Below are 12,622 nucleotides of genomic sequence, written 5' to 3' on the forward strand. Positions count from 1 at the left end.
TGGATAAAACCAGCTTTCCGGAAGGGCTACCACTTTGGAAAGGGAGAACTGAAAAAATAATGCCCACTGGCCCTGGGAAGCCAAATAAAAGTTTGAGTCTATGAGCTTCAAAGTAGAACTTAAACATGCCTTCTGTTGTACATCAAAGTCTCACATCTGGACCATGCATAGAACTTTTTTTTGTTTTGTTGTTTTATTGTTTGTTTTTTGGCTGTGCCATGGGGCATGCAGTATCTTAGTTCCCCCACCAGGGATGGAACCCATGTCCCCTGCAGTGAAAGCACAGAGTTCTAGCCACTGGACCACCAGGGAATTCCCCTGGTCCGTGCATAGCATGGAATTAAAATTTATATTATACATTTCGTATAGCATTCCCCACACTGAAATAGTAATACAAAAATATGTGTCATAGGGCTTCCCTGGTGGCGCAGTGGTTGACAGTCCACCTAACGATGCAGGGGACACGGGTTCGTGCCCCGGTCCGGGAAGATCCCACATGCCGCGGAGCGGCTGGGCCCGTGAGCCACGGCCGCTGAGGCTGCGCATCCGGAGTCTGTGCTCTGCAACAGGAGAGGACACAGCAGTGAGAGGCCCGCGTACCGCAAAAAAAAAAAAAACCGTGTCATATTAGTGAAAACTCTTGGAAATCACAGCTGAAGCAAACGTTTAAACAAATAATAAAACCATAGACCACTTTTACAATTCTGTATTTATAAAATTCCCAACAGGGAAATTAAATCCCTAAAGAAGATTTGCTCATTATAAGAAAATTTCAAGCCATATGAGGAAGTGATCAACTCTGAGAATGTAGTCCCTGAGAGAATGGAAGCAAATGAAATGAGACCCATAAACACCTTAGATTTCTGCATGGACACACTTTCTACGTGATGGTGCAGGGATGGGTAGCCCAAGCAGAGCAGAACAGTCTCAAAGAGGTGAAGAGACAGGATCAGACTTCAGGGATCCTGAGGTGGCTGGAATCTGCCTGGAAGGCTAATGTAGAGAAGAAGATCCAGAAATCTGCATAGCAGACCCCTTGAATATTGAACAAATACTAAGCTATTCATTAACAGAGTTAGACTTTATAAGGCCAGAAGGAATTAGTACCAGAGAAAGAACAACTACCAGAGTGCTGTGAGATGAACACCTCCCAGGGATGGTACAGGGGTGGGAGATGGGCCATCCAGGGTGGTAGGGCAGTTCTGAGAAGTCATCAACCACTGAGATACCCTCTGACTTCATGTTTTTCCATCTTGAGTGCTTGATTTTCTTCTTCCAAGAAGCTTTCTGGAACTCCAGCAGTAGTATCCACCTGGACAGAAGAGATTAAAAGGTGTACCAAGCTAGCTGTCCTTATTTGAATGACCTGTCCCAGACATCTTACCCATCAACCTCTATATATAGTCACCTAACCATAGCAAGCAGCAAGTGAGTTGCTTTTTGTTTTTGGTTTTTAGTGAACTTGTTGCTCTATTAAATAAAATTTGCTTCTTTTACTATGGAATATGGGAGAAATGGATATTGGTGGAGGCTTCTGGCTGTAGACACAAATTCAGTCTCACTTTCTTCTTTGGCACATGGCTGCTTAGCTAAAAGCGGCTTTCCTAGCCTCCCTTATTGCTACATATGACCTGGTGGCTAAGTTCGGACAATTGGAATGGGAGTAAAAGTGGTGTGTGCAACAACGGCATCACTTAGTTAAAAGAAAATCTCTTGCTCTGGTTATTCCCTTTTCCTCTTACAGTGTGTTGTAATATGGACATGCCTGCAACTCATCTTTGACAGGCATTTGAGGAAAATCCCTTAGAGATGGAACAGCATCAAGAATGAAGGAAAATTGTTTTCCACGTGGAAAAAATAACACCAGCACCCTACCTCATACCATCCATAAATCTAAATGTGAGATGGATCAAAAACATAAATGTGATAAAACAAAATTTCAAAAACTTTTTTTTTTTTTTTTTTTTTTTGTGGTATGCGGGCCTCCCTCTGCTGTGGCCTCTCCCGTTGCGGAGCACAGGCTCCGGACGCGCAGGCCCAGCAGCCATGGCTCACGGGCCCAGCCGCTCTGTGGCATGTGGGATCTTCCCAGACAGGGGCGCGAACCCGGTTCCCCTGCATCGGCAGGCGGACGCGCAACCACTGCGCCACCAGGGAAGCCCCTCAAAAACTTTCAGGGAAAAAAATCTTAGGGTCTCCAGATCAGAAGAATTTCTAAATAAGACACAGAAAAAAAAATTATAAAGAGAAAGATTTCAAAATTTGACATTAAACTTTTAATAATAAAGGAAAATGCAAACAAATTAAAAAGCTAAGATAGGCTGTGGCTAATCTCTAATATACAAATTATTCCTACCCATTGATAAGAAAAACTAACCAATGAAATAGAAATATGGACAAACACTTGTACAATCAATTTAGAGAACAGAAAATTCTAAATGGTTAAGGAACAGACAAAATTAGTTCAGGACTTGCTGTTGAACAGGGAAATGCTATTAATAAAACAAGGTATTTTTCCTCATAATGACAAAGATTGGAAACATCTGATGCTGTCACAGAACAAGAACACAACCTCACCATATATACAAAGAGAAATTGTTGAATAAACTGGGATAGATTCATGCTATAAAATACTATACAGTAATTAAAAGGATGAGATAACTTTCTGTATATTTGGAAATAAGTCTATAATATTTTTAGATTAAAAAAGCCTGTTTTAGAATAATAAGCATAGTATGATCTCATTTTTGTAAAAACTAAATAATCCTGCCCCTTTTCAGCAAGCAAACCGTTATAAATGTATGTAAAAGAGAAACATTGATTGATATTAATTGGGTCCATTTATTAAGGAAATTCCTGCATTATGACATGGGAGCTTTCAGGAGGCTGTGAGCAATACACTTCCTGGTATTGACACTGCTGTCCCATTTACTTGTTTTCTATTATTTACAAAATTTAATATACAAGTTCTGGCTTTTATAGTAATACCATTCCCCAAGGGCACATTGATAAGCAGATGAAGCCTTAGCAGGGAGACATGCACAAGCTTGAATGTCATTAGTGCTTCTTCAATACCTATATGACTGTTTTTGAAATCTTTCAAGCAATTCATATCTAGATCTTCAGAATTTGAATCTGCAGAGAATTTTGCCCTCAAAATCATTTTTATCTTATTCTGAGGTTGGGATAAACCATTGTTCAGGAAGTTTTTTAAAAGGCTATTAATCTTTGTGGCAGACTCTAGCCCATAGCCAAGTCACTTTCTATTAGTACATTTGACACTTGGGTAGAAACATTAATTTGTTCATGCCATTAGGATGCTATTATTTAGCTCACCAGTAATGGGCTAGATGATTCTCCATGTAATGCCTATTCCCAGGGAGATTCTTAAGAAGAACAGGGTTCATTATGTTCACTGATGCTGTGATATTAGGAACCAGCAGTGAAACAAGAGTAATCACAAGGAGATACACAAGTGGTATTAGAACAAAGACTTAAAGCAACATAATGCAGTAAAAAATTCACTGGGCTTTGTGGGGCTGGAGACCTGTACTCCAGACCCAGTTGAGTAACACTGTATGGTGTGTCCCCGTCTAAGAATGAGGAACTGTTTTGATTATGGATTTTCAGCCAATGTTCTTCCAATTCTTAAAGTTCCATGAGGCTTTCTTGGGGGCACAGGTGGGAGGGGTGGCACAGAGGACTACAAAGGTAGGGCTCTGGTCTTCCTAGGCCTGATGAAACCAGAGCAACTCTGGTTCTCTGGGTTTTAGATACTAGAGTTCTACGTAATATTTGGTTTGAAATAACAAAGTTTGAAAACTTCTCCACAAGATTATTTCCTTGTTCCCAAGCAATTCTCAAACTTTTGCAGTTACAAATATGGATAGAACATGTTACAGTGGACTTTCTTTAACCCACAGTTTTCACTTTGTCAACAGGATTGTTCCCAGAGTGTGTTCTTTGGAACGCTGGTGTTAATAGAAAAAACGGGGGAGGGCTACTATGTGGATAAATACGTTTCATAAAATCTTTGCTGCAGGACTTGTCAGAGCCTTTCATATATTTATGCACAATGTGAGTTTTAGACGGGATACATACTTCTCTATACTCCTTTGTGATTTCTCTTGTGCGACCTGATTCCCGCTGAGTTCCATCTTCCCACACCTTTCCACTATGATCCCAGGAAGTTCTGTTTCATGTGACAAATACCTCCTCATTCTTCGCCTTTTCTCTGAGTGCTATTTCACATTTGGATTTATCTACAATCTCTTTTAGTCCAAGAACCTTAGGATAAAGATTGGGACCACTGTTCACCCAACTGCCCCATGTCACATCTGAGCATTATTACTCTATATATTTAAAAATCCCCAAGTCTGGGCTTCCCTGGTGGCACAGTGGTTGAGACTTTTAGTCCAAGAACCTTAGGATAAAGATTGGGACCACTGTTCACCCAACTGCCCCATGTCACATCTGAGCATTATTACTCTATATATTTAAAAATCCCCCAAGTCTGGGCTTCCCTGGTGGCACAGTGGTTGAGAGTCCGCCTGCCACTGCAGGGGACACGGGTTCGTGCGCCGGTCCGGGAGGATCCCACACGTCGCGGAGTGGTTGGGCCCGTGAGCCATGGCCGCTGAGCCTGCGCGTCCGGAGCCTGTGCTCCACAACGGGAGAGGCCACAACAGTGAGAGGCCCGCGTACCGAAAAAAAAAAAAAAAAAATCCCCAAGTCTGCCCCACACTGATCTTAGGGAGAACACCGTGGTAGTAGATTATAATACTATTTACAAGCATTTGATACCCTCCCCTGGGAGCATAACTCCCGCCCCCTCATTGATGTTAGACTTGGCCATATGGCTTGTTCTGGTCAATGAAATGGGCCAGGAATGATGTTTATCTTGTTTGAACAGAAGCCTTAGCAGTCAGATCATGTTTTACCATACCCTTCCTTTCTCTCTTCTATAAAATGGGTTCTATACCGGATAGATGCTTTTCTGTCAGTCTGGGTCCCAGAGTGAAAATACCATGGAATGGAGCCATAGCCAGCCTACAGTGGACATGTAGCATTTGCAAGAAGCAAAAATAAATTTCTGTTGTTTAAGCCACCCAGTCTGTGGTGGCTCAAGTGAGCATGTGAAGTTGAATGTGATGTGATGAACAGGAAGCTGTATGCTGTGTGCATATGGAACAGAGAAATAGTATCTAGAGAAAGAAAGGGGGGGAAGCACACACAGTGAGAAGCAGAAATGAATGACCATGTGTCCAGTAAGGAGAAAGTAGCTATCTCTGTGGCTGGTGACTTACCTGTTCTGGGTTTCTGTCCCTAGATATACATTTTTCTTTGCCTCCATGTTTCTGCCCTAGTTTGTGTGTGATGGCCCTCTTCTTCCTTTCTGTCATTCTCTAATTCCACTTCTCTCTTGCCGATCATTGTGCTAGTATTGATGACAGAGAGACTTTGCCTTGAAAATCCTTAGAATCAGAATTCAGTCCCAACAAAGCAGTATTTCAATATATACATCACAAGTATATATATTGGAATCATATGAAAATTTTGCAGAACTGTGTTCCATAAAAAAAAACCAGGGATCTCCAGAACTTATAACAAGCACTTCTTTCTTGTTAATTGTAAAGGTCACATTGTGTCTCCTCAAAAAAAGATATGTTGTAGTCCTAACCCCTAGCACCTCAGAATGTGGCCTTGTTTGGAAATAGGGTTTAGCAGATGTAATTAGTTAAGGTGAGGTCATACTGAAGTAGGTTGGGCCCCTAATCCAATATGATTGGGGTTCTTCTAAAAAGAATGACAGTGAAGACAATGTGAAGATACACAGGGAGAAGGTGGTCACATGACAACAGAGGCAAAGATTTGAGTGATGCCTCTAAAAGGTAAAGAATGCCAAGGATGCTGGCAAATACCAAGAGCTAGAAGAGGCAAGGAAGGATTCTCCCCTAGAGCTTTGAAAGAGAGCATAGCCCTGCTGACATCTTGATATCAGACTTCTAGCCTCCAGAACTTTGAAATAGTATAATTTCTGTTGTTTCAAGGCACCCAGTTTTTGGTACTTTGTTACGGCAGCTCTAGGAAAAGAATACACCACTATTCCGGAAGGCTAGGTTCAAGAGATGACAGTCACTCCCAGGAAGCCCAGGCCTGAGTCACTGAGGGAGTACTTAGGCTCAAAGAAATTAGAGGCCAAAGTGAAGAGAGATGGAAGTCCAGGTTGGTGGGGAGAGGGGACCCACCCCACCAGGCTCCTGCATTCCCCTTGGTCCACAGCCGGTCCCTGCCACCTGTCCAAAAGCAGGTGAGGGGCTTTTATCCAACTCCACCTTGCTTCTCTCCTCTCTCCTTCACGCCCCCATTGTCACTACCCACTGCCACAGCCACTAGTGTCTATGTTTTTAAACAAAATTTGATTAAAAGAGTTTAGGGAAATGCTACCAAACAATTTGAAGGTAGCCAGATCATCAACATAACCAATCATCTTACATCTATAGTATGGTTTCATAGAAATAATGTTCATGTTCCTTGGAGAGACAATGAACTTCATTAAACATTAGGAAAAAATTGATATTTTATCTAAAAAAAAAAAGAAACTACACTCAGTAGTTCAAAGGAACCATGAACTTGCTTTTCATGATATGAGAGTGGTAAAACCTTCTAATTCCACTATTTTGCTCACAATGGAGAGTCTTCCATTATACTGAGCTTAAGTTTCTGGGTTTGAGCGAAAAAAAACCCTAAAGACAAACTTAACCCTGTTGGGCTTTTCAGTATCCACATTAGTCACCTAGGATGCCTACATACTAATATCTATTATGTCTGGTAAGGGGTGTAAATACTGTTGGGCTTAGGTACTTTTGAAAAAATCTATATTTTTGAAGCCACTTCTATTTTCTGCTCTGACTGCTTTTTGCATACATCAACACTCCAATCAGCTTGTCAGTACTTGGTCCTTTCACGTTTGATATTCAGGCACACAGAGCCAGCTATTTTTTCATTCGAGTGTGTGCATTCCTTTTCCATTAATTTTATGCACACTACTAGAAGGATCCAATGTGTATGCTGCTAAATTATGGTCATGGAAAAAGATACTGTAGGTTTTGAAAATCAACTAACTTCACAAAATTCTAATCAATAATAAAGGTACAAGCTGTACTTATATTTATTAGACCACTCAAAATAATAGATACAGCTGCTTCCACTCCTGCACTTCTCCGTTTATATCACCAAACCATCTTTCCTCGAGCCTGAGACACTTTCTTCCTAATCTGGGGTTTTGATGGCTGTTGACATTGTTGCCTGTATCCTGCTGCCCTACTCTTGCTATGCAACATAACACAGAGCAAGGGTTCTGGGGAAAATAACAAATAATCATCATTCAACTATGAGACACTGTTATCTAGAAAGTTCTATATTCTATACTAAAACTAATTACAAACATCCACCCCATCACTAAAATGAATTCAGAGACCATTTGTATAAAATTAAAGATTGGAATCGATCAGGTGAATGTTATAAGAGAATATGTTTTACAAACTGCCTCAAAGATGCTTTCCTCATGCAGATTACAAGACTGACCTAGAGACAAGATATAATAAGGATGAGGAACTTCTCCTGAACAGATAGATGTCTGCTCAAAGCCTCCTTCTTCTAAAAACAGAGCGCTGGTAAATTCTGCCCTGATAATCACTTTGCCTAAAAGTGGGTGGTGGAAGGAATGAAGGGAACTACTAACTTGGACCAATTCTAAAGAATAAGGAAGAAATTATAATAATGCGGAAATGATAGAAATCTGAGTATTATCAACATGGAGAGCATCAGAATGAAGGAGGGAAAGCTGAGAAATAATTATACATATACTTTAGACTATGGAAAGGCAGTTTTAAAAAAACACAGAAAAAAAAGACAAATGGCCAGTGAAAAAAGGTTTCTATAAATATAATTCTTTCTCTTCAACCGGGAATGTTTCTGATGCAAAAACAGTTTTAAAATGTACTTGATGATATCAGAAGCCAATTATGTTTGTAAGATTTGTACAGATTATATACAGAAGTTATTGCCCTTATAATCAGTCTTTGAATTCCAGGAAGCTTAGACATAGATTAGTACACAATTGAAGTAGCTAAACTCCTTAGCTTAAGTGTTTTGATTAGTTGTTAAAATATCCTGCCCATTTTTTCTTCCATCTATGAGAGAGTAAGATTTTGGAATTACTCTTCCATCATAAACAACTAGAAAAATGGATGAAATATAGGAAATCACTATTCTTCAACATTAGACAAAAGGCAACAGAGGACTTTCTCCCTGAGAAAAGAGAAATAAAAGATGTGAGCCCTCCCATTGACTAGGGTTTCTCTTCTGGGATAATTCTTGGATTGTGACACGGAAGAGTTTGGCAATCTTCTTGAATTAAGGAGACAGAGATTAGATTTCTGGCAACTAGAAATTTGCAGCATCAAGTACCAGAGAGAACAGAGCTACCCAGGGAAAGAACTACAGAAACTTGTATAGAGGTTCCTTCATGTTTTGACAAAATACCAATCTGCAAATGCATATGACAAGAATCCATGAAGCCAGAAAAGAACAACTTCTGAGGAAGGAACAGTTACTGAGGAGTTGTAAGGTGAATAGTCCCCAGGCTCACACATTAATTATTAGAGTTTCTCCCAGCCAAACTGGAAAGACTTCAATTAGTACAAAGGGCATTCAGCAGAGAGCCCAAGATGGATACACCTTAGAAATGGGACTAAATTAGCTACAAAAAAAAAAAAAAAAAAAAAAAAAGGCTCTTCTAGACCAACCCTATAAAGGCTTTTGAAAAACCTAAAAAAGGATCAACCCTGCCAGTAACTTACTTATTAGCAGAAAATGTTCAACATTTTTAAAAAAGGAATACAACATTTGGCCCAAAACAATGTAAAATTCACAATGTTCAGTACCCACTCAAAAATTACTGAGGAATAAGACAAGGATGCTTATATTTAACATAGTATTTAACAGGGCAACTAGGCAGAAAAAGAAGTAAAATTCATCCAAATTGGGAAGGAAGAAGTAAAACTGTCACTATTAGCATGACATGATATTATATATAAAAAATTCCTAAAGGGTCTACCAAAAACTGTTATAACTAATAAACAAATTCAATAAAGTTGCAGAATACAAAATTGACATACAAAAACTTGTTGCATTTTTATACACTAATAACAAACTATCAAAAAGAGAAATTAAGAAAACATCTCATTTACAATTGCATCAAAAAGAATAAAATACCTAGAAATAAATTTAACCAAGGAGGTGAAAGACCTGTACACTGAAAACTATAACAAGTTGACAAAATAAGTTAAAGAAGACACAAACAAATTGAAAGATATTCCATGCTCATAAATGGAAATAATTAATATTGTTAAAATGTCCATACTACCCAAAGCAATTTACGGATTGAATGAAATCCCAATCAAAATTCCAATGGAATTTTTTACAGAAATAAAACAATTCTGAAATTTGAATAGAACTACAAAAGGCCCAAAATAGCCAAAGCAATCTTGAGAAAGAACAAAGCTGGAGGCATCATGCTTCCCGACTTCAAATTATATTACAAAGCTGTAATAATCAAACAGTGTGGTATTGGCATAAAAACAGGCATAGATCAAAGGAACAGAACAGAGGACCTAGAAACAAACCCACACATATGTGGTCAATTAGTTTACAACAAAGAAGCCAGGAATATACAATGGGGAAATGAGAGTTTTTTTCAATAAATGGTTTTGGAAAAACTGGATAGCCACATGCAGAAAAATGAAATTCAACCGCTATCTTATACCATACATAAAAATTAAGCCAAGATGGATTAAAGACTTGAACATAAGACCTGAAACCATAAAACTCCTAAAATAAAACATAGGTGATAAGCTTCTTGATATAGATCTTGGAAAAGATTTTTTGGATTTGACATCAAAAGCAAAGGCAACAAAAGAAAAAGTAAAAACATGAGACTGCATCAAACTTAAAAGCTTCTTTACAACAAAGGAAACCATCAACAAAATGAAAAGGCAACCTACTGAATGGGAGAAAATATTTGCAAGTCATATATCTCATAAGAGTTTAATATCCAAAATATATAAATAACTCATACACTCAATAGCAGAAAGCCCCAAACAATATGATTTAAAAATGGGCAGAAAGGGGCTTCCCTGGTGGCACAGTGGTTGAGAGTCTGCCTGCCGATGCAGGGGACACGGGTTCCTGCCCTGTTCCGGGAAGATCCCACATGCTGCGGAGCGGCTGGGCCCGTGAGCCATGGCCACCGAGCCTGCACGTCCGGAGCCTGTGCTCTGCAACAGGAGAGGCCACAACAGTGAGAGGCCCGCGTACTGCAAAAAAAAAAAAAAAAAAAAAAAAAAAATGGGCAGAGAATCTAAATAGACATTTTTCCAAAGAAGACATACAGATAGATGGCCAACAGGTACATAAAAAGTGCTCAGCATCACTAATCATCAGGGAAATGCAAGTCAAAACCACAATGGCTAACACCTCACACCTGTTAGTATGACTATTATCAAAAAGAAAGAAATGAGATTCAAGATGGCAGAGGAGTAGGTGGACATGGAGTTCATCTCTCTCCATGGATGCATCAGGAATGCATCTATAGATGCAACAATTCTCACAGAACACTGAAAATTAACAGAAGATCTTGGACACCAGAAAGGACTATAAAGATCCCTGCTTAACTGAGTAGGATGGAAAAAAAGAAGGGAGAAAGAGGAGGAGAGGAAGCGGGAAGGGACCTGCACCCAGGGGCAGGGGAGCTGAAGCAGAGGAGAGATTCCCGAATTCAGGGAAACCCCCTCTCCAACAGGGAAACCCCCTCTCTGATGGGGAAATTGACTGGGACAGAAGGGAAACATCTGAGGCTGTTGAAAGAGGGTGAAGCAGCTGATCTGTGGCAGATGGACAGAATGAGAAATACACAGATGGTCCATACCGCGGCCCTACATGCCTTGGACTGGGACATGTGTTCACAGGTGTGCAAGAGGGCTGGGAGCTGGTGTGTGGGGATTGGAGAACAGGCCCAGAGCAAGAACTGCTGTTGGCTGTGGAGAGACGGACTGAGGGGACAGGAGGGAGGAAATCTGCAGCAGGGAATGCCAAGGAGGAATATAAGGCAGCCATGGAAGCAAGGCGCTACTGCTGAGTCACACGCAGGGCGAGAGCCACTATTGTAGCCTCTCTCTCCCCATACAATGGTGCCTGCCGACGACAATAAAAGAAGCCCACTCTGGGCTGGCTCTTGTGTGCTGGCTGCCGAACAATAAGAAAAGCCCCCTCAGAGCTGACCCTCACACACTGGCTGCAGGGCAATTAAAAAAAAAAAGCCATCTCAGGGCTGGCCCTCACACGCCTGCTGCCAAGTGCCAGAAAAACCCTGGCCAGGGCTGGCCCTCACATGCCTTACACTGGGCACCAGAAAAGGCCTCACTAGGGCCATATCACTGACACCCATGGCTGCCTGCTTCCCTGTGCATTTGCCACTGCTGGGGCTCCTGCGATCCAAGCAGTCAGACCACCTCAGCGCCCGGTCCTCACAGGGGCAGACCCAAGAGCCCCAAGGCAGCCTCAGGACCAGACTCCTCTGGGTGGACCACACGCAGAGGTGGGGATAAAAACAAAGCTGAACCCCCGGGACAGGGTGACTAAGAAAGAAGATCGAAAATCTTTCCACCAGCTGTTGAAGCGGCAGATTAAACCCCCACAATCAGCTAGGTAGACCCTGTGTCTATGGAATATCTGAGTAGACGAGTGTTCCCACAAATGATAACGGTCTAGTTCTGGCAGCTGTGGACTCTGGGGGCAGCACATGCAGGGACTGGGCCAGATCAGAGTCTAAGTGATCCCCACAGGGCCCACAGCAGGTACAGAGACCAGCCCAGAGGCAGAGGAGAGCCTCTGGGAGAGGCAGAGGTGGTCTGTGGCTCACAGCATGTGCGAGGACACTTACAGTAGAGACCCCAGGGAAACATAATTATTACTGTTAATTTTATTATGTTTTGATTCATTCTGTTGTTAGTTCTAGCTTTTTTTTTTCTTTCTGGTTTCTTTTTCTTTTTTTGTTGTATTTGTTTTTAAGTCTTTTGGGATCTCTGTGTTTTATAACATTTTTTTTCACACATTTCTACTTTTATTTTGCCTTTCTGTCATTCTGTGTTCTTTTCCCTCATTTTTTTCATCCTCTTTTTCTTTAATACATTTTTCTCTTTTTTTAATATTTCCATTTCTACTTTGCTTTTCTGTTGTCCTGTGTTTTTTCCCTTTTATTTTACTTTATTTTATTTTTATTTTATTCATTTTTATCAGTTTGTTCTGTTTCCTTGCTTTATTCTTCAGTCGGCACACTGCTTTGGTTTTGTTTTTAGGTTATGTGTTTTTGTTAGGTTGTGTGTGTGTGTGTGTGTGTGTGGTACGCGGGCCTCTCACTGTTCTGGCCTCTCCGTTGCAGAGCACAGGCTTCGGACGTGCTGGCTCAGCAGCCACGGCTCACGGGCCCAGCCGCTCCGCGGCATGTGGGATCTTCCCGGACCGGGGCACAAACCCGTGTCCCCTGCATCAGCAGGCAGAC

The sequence above is a fragment of the Physeter macrocephalus genome, chromosome 9 (assembly GCF_002837175.3).
Source record: "Physeter macrocephalus isolate SW-GA chromosome 9, ASM283717v5, whole genome shotgun sequence".
Taxonomy (NCBI): Eukaryota; Metazoa; Chordata; class Mammalia; order Artiodactyla; family Physeteridae; genus Physeter; species Physeter macrocephalus.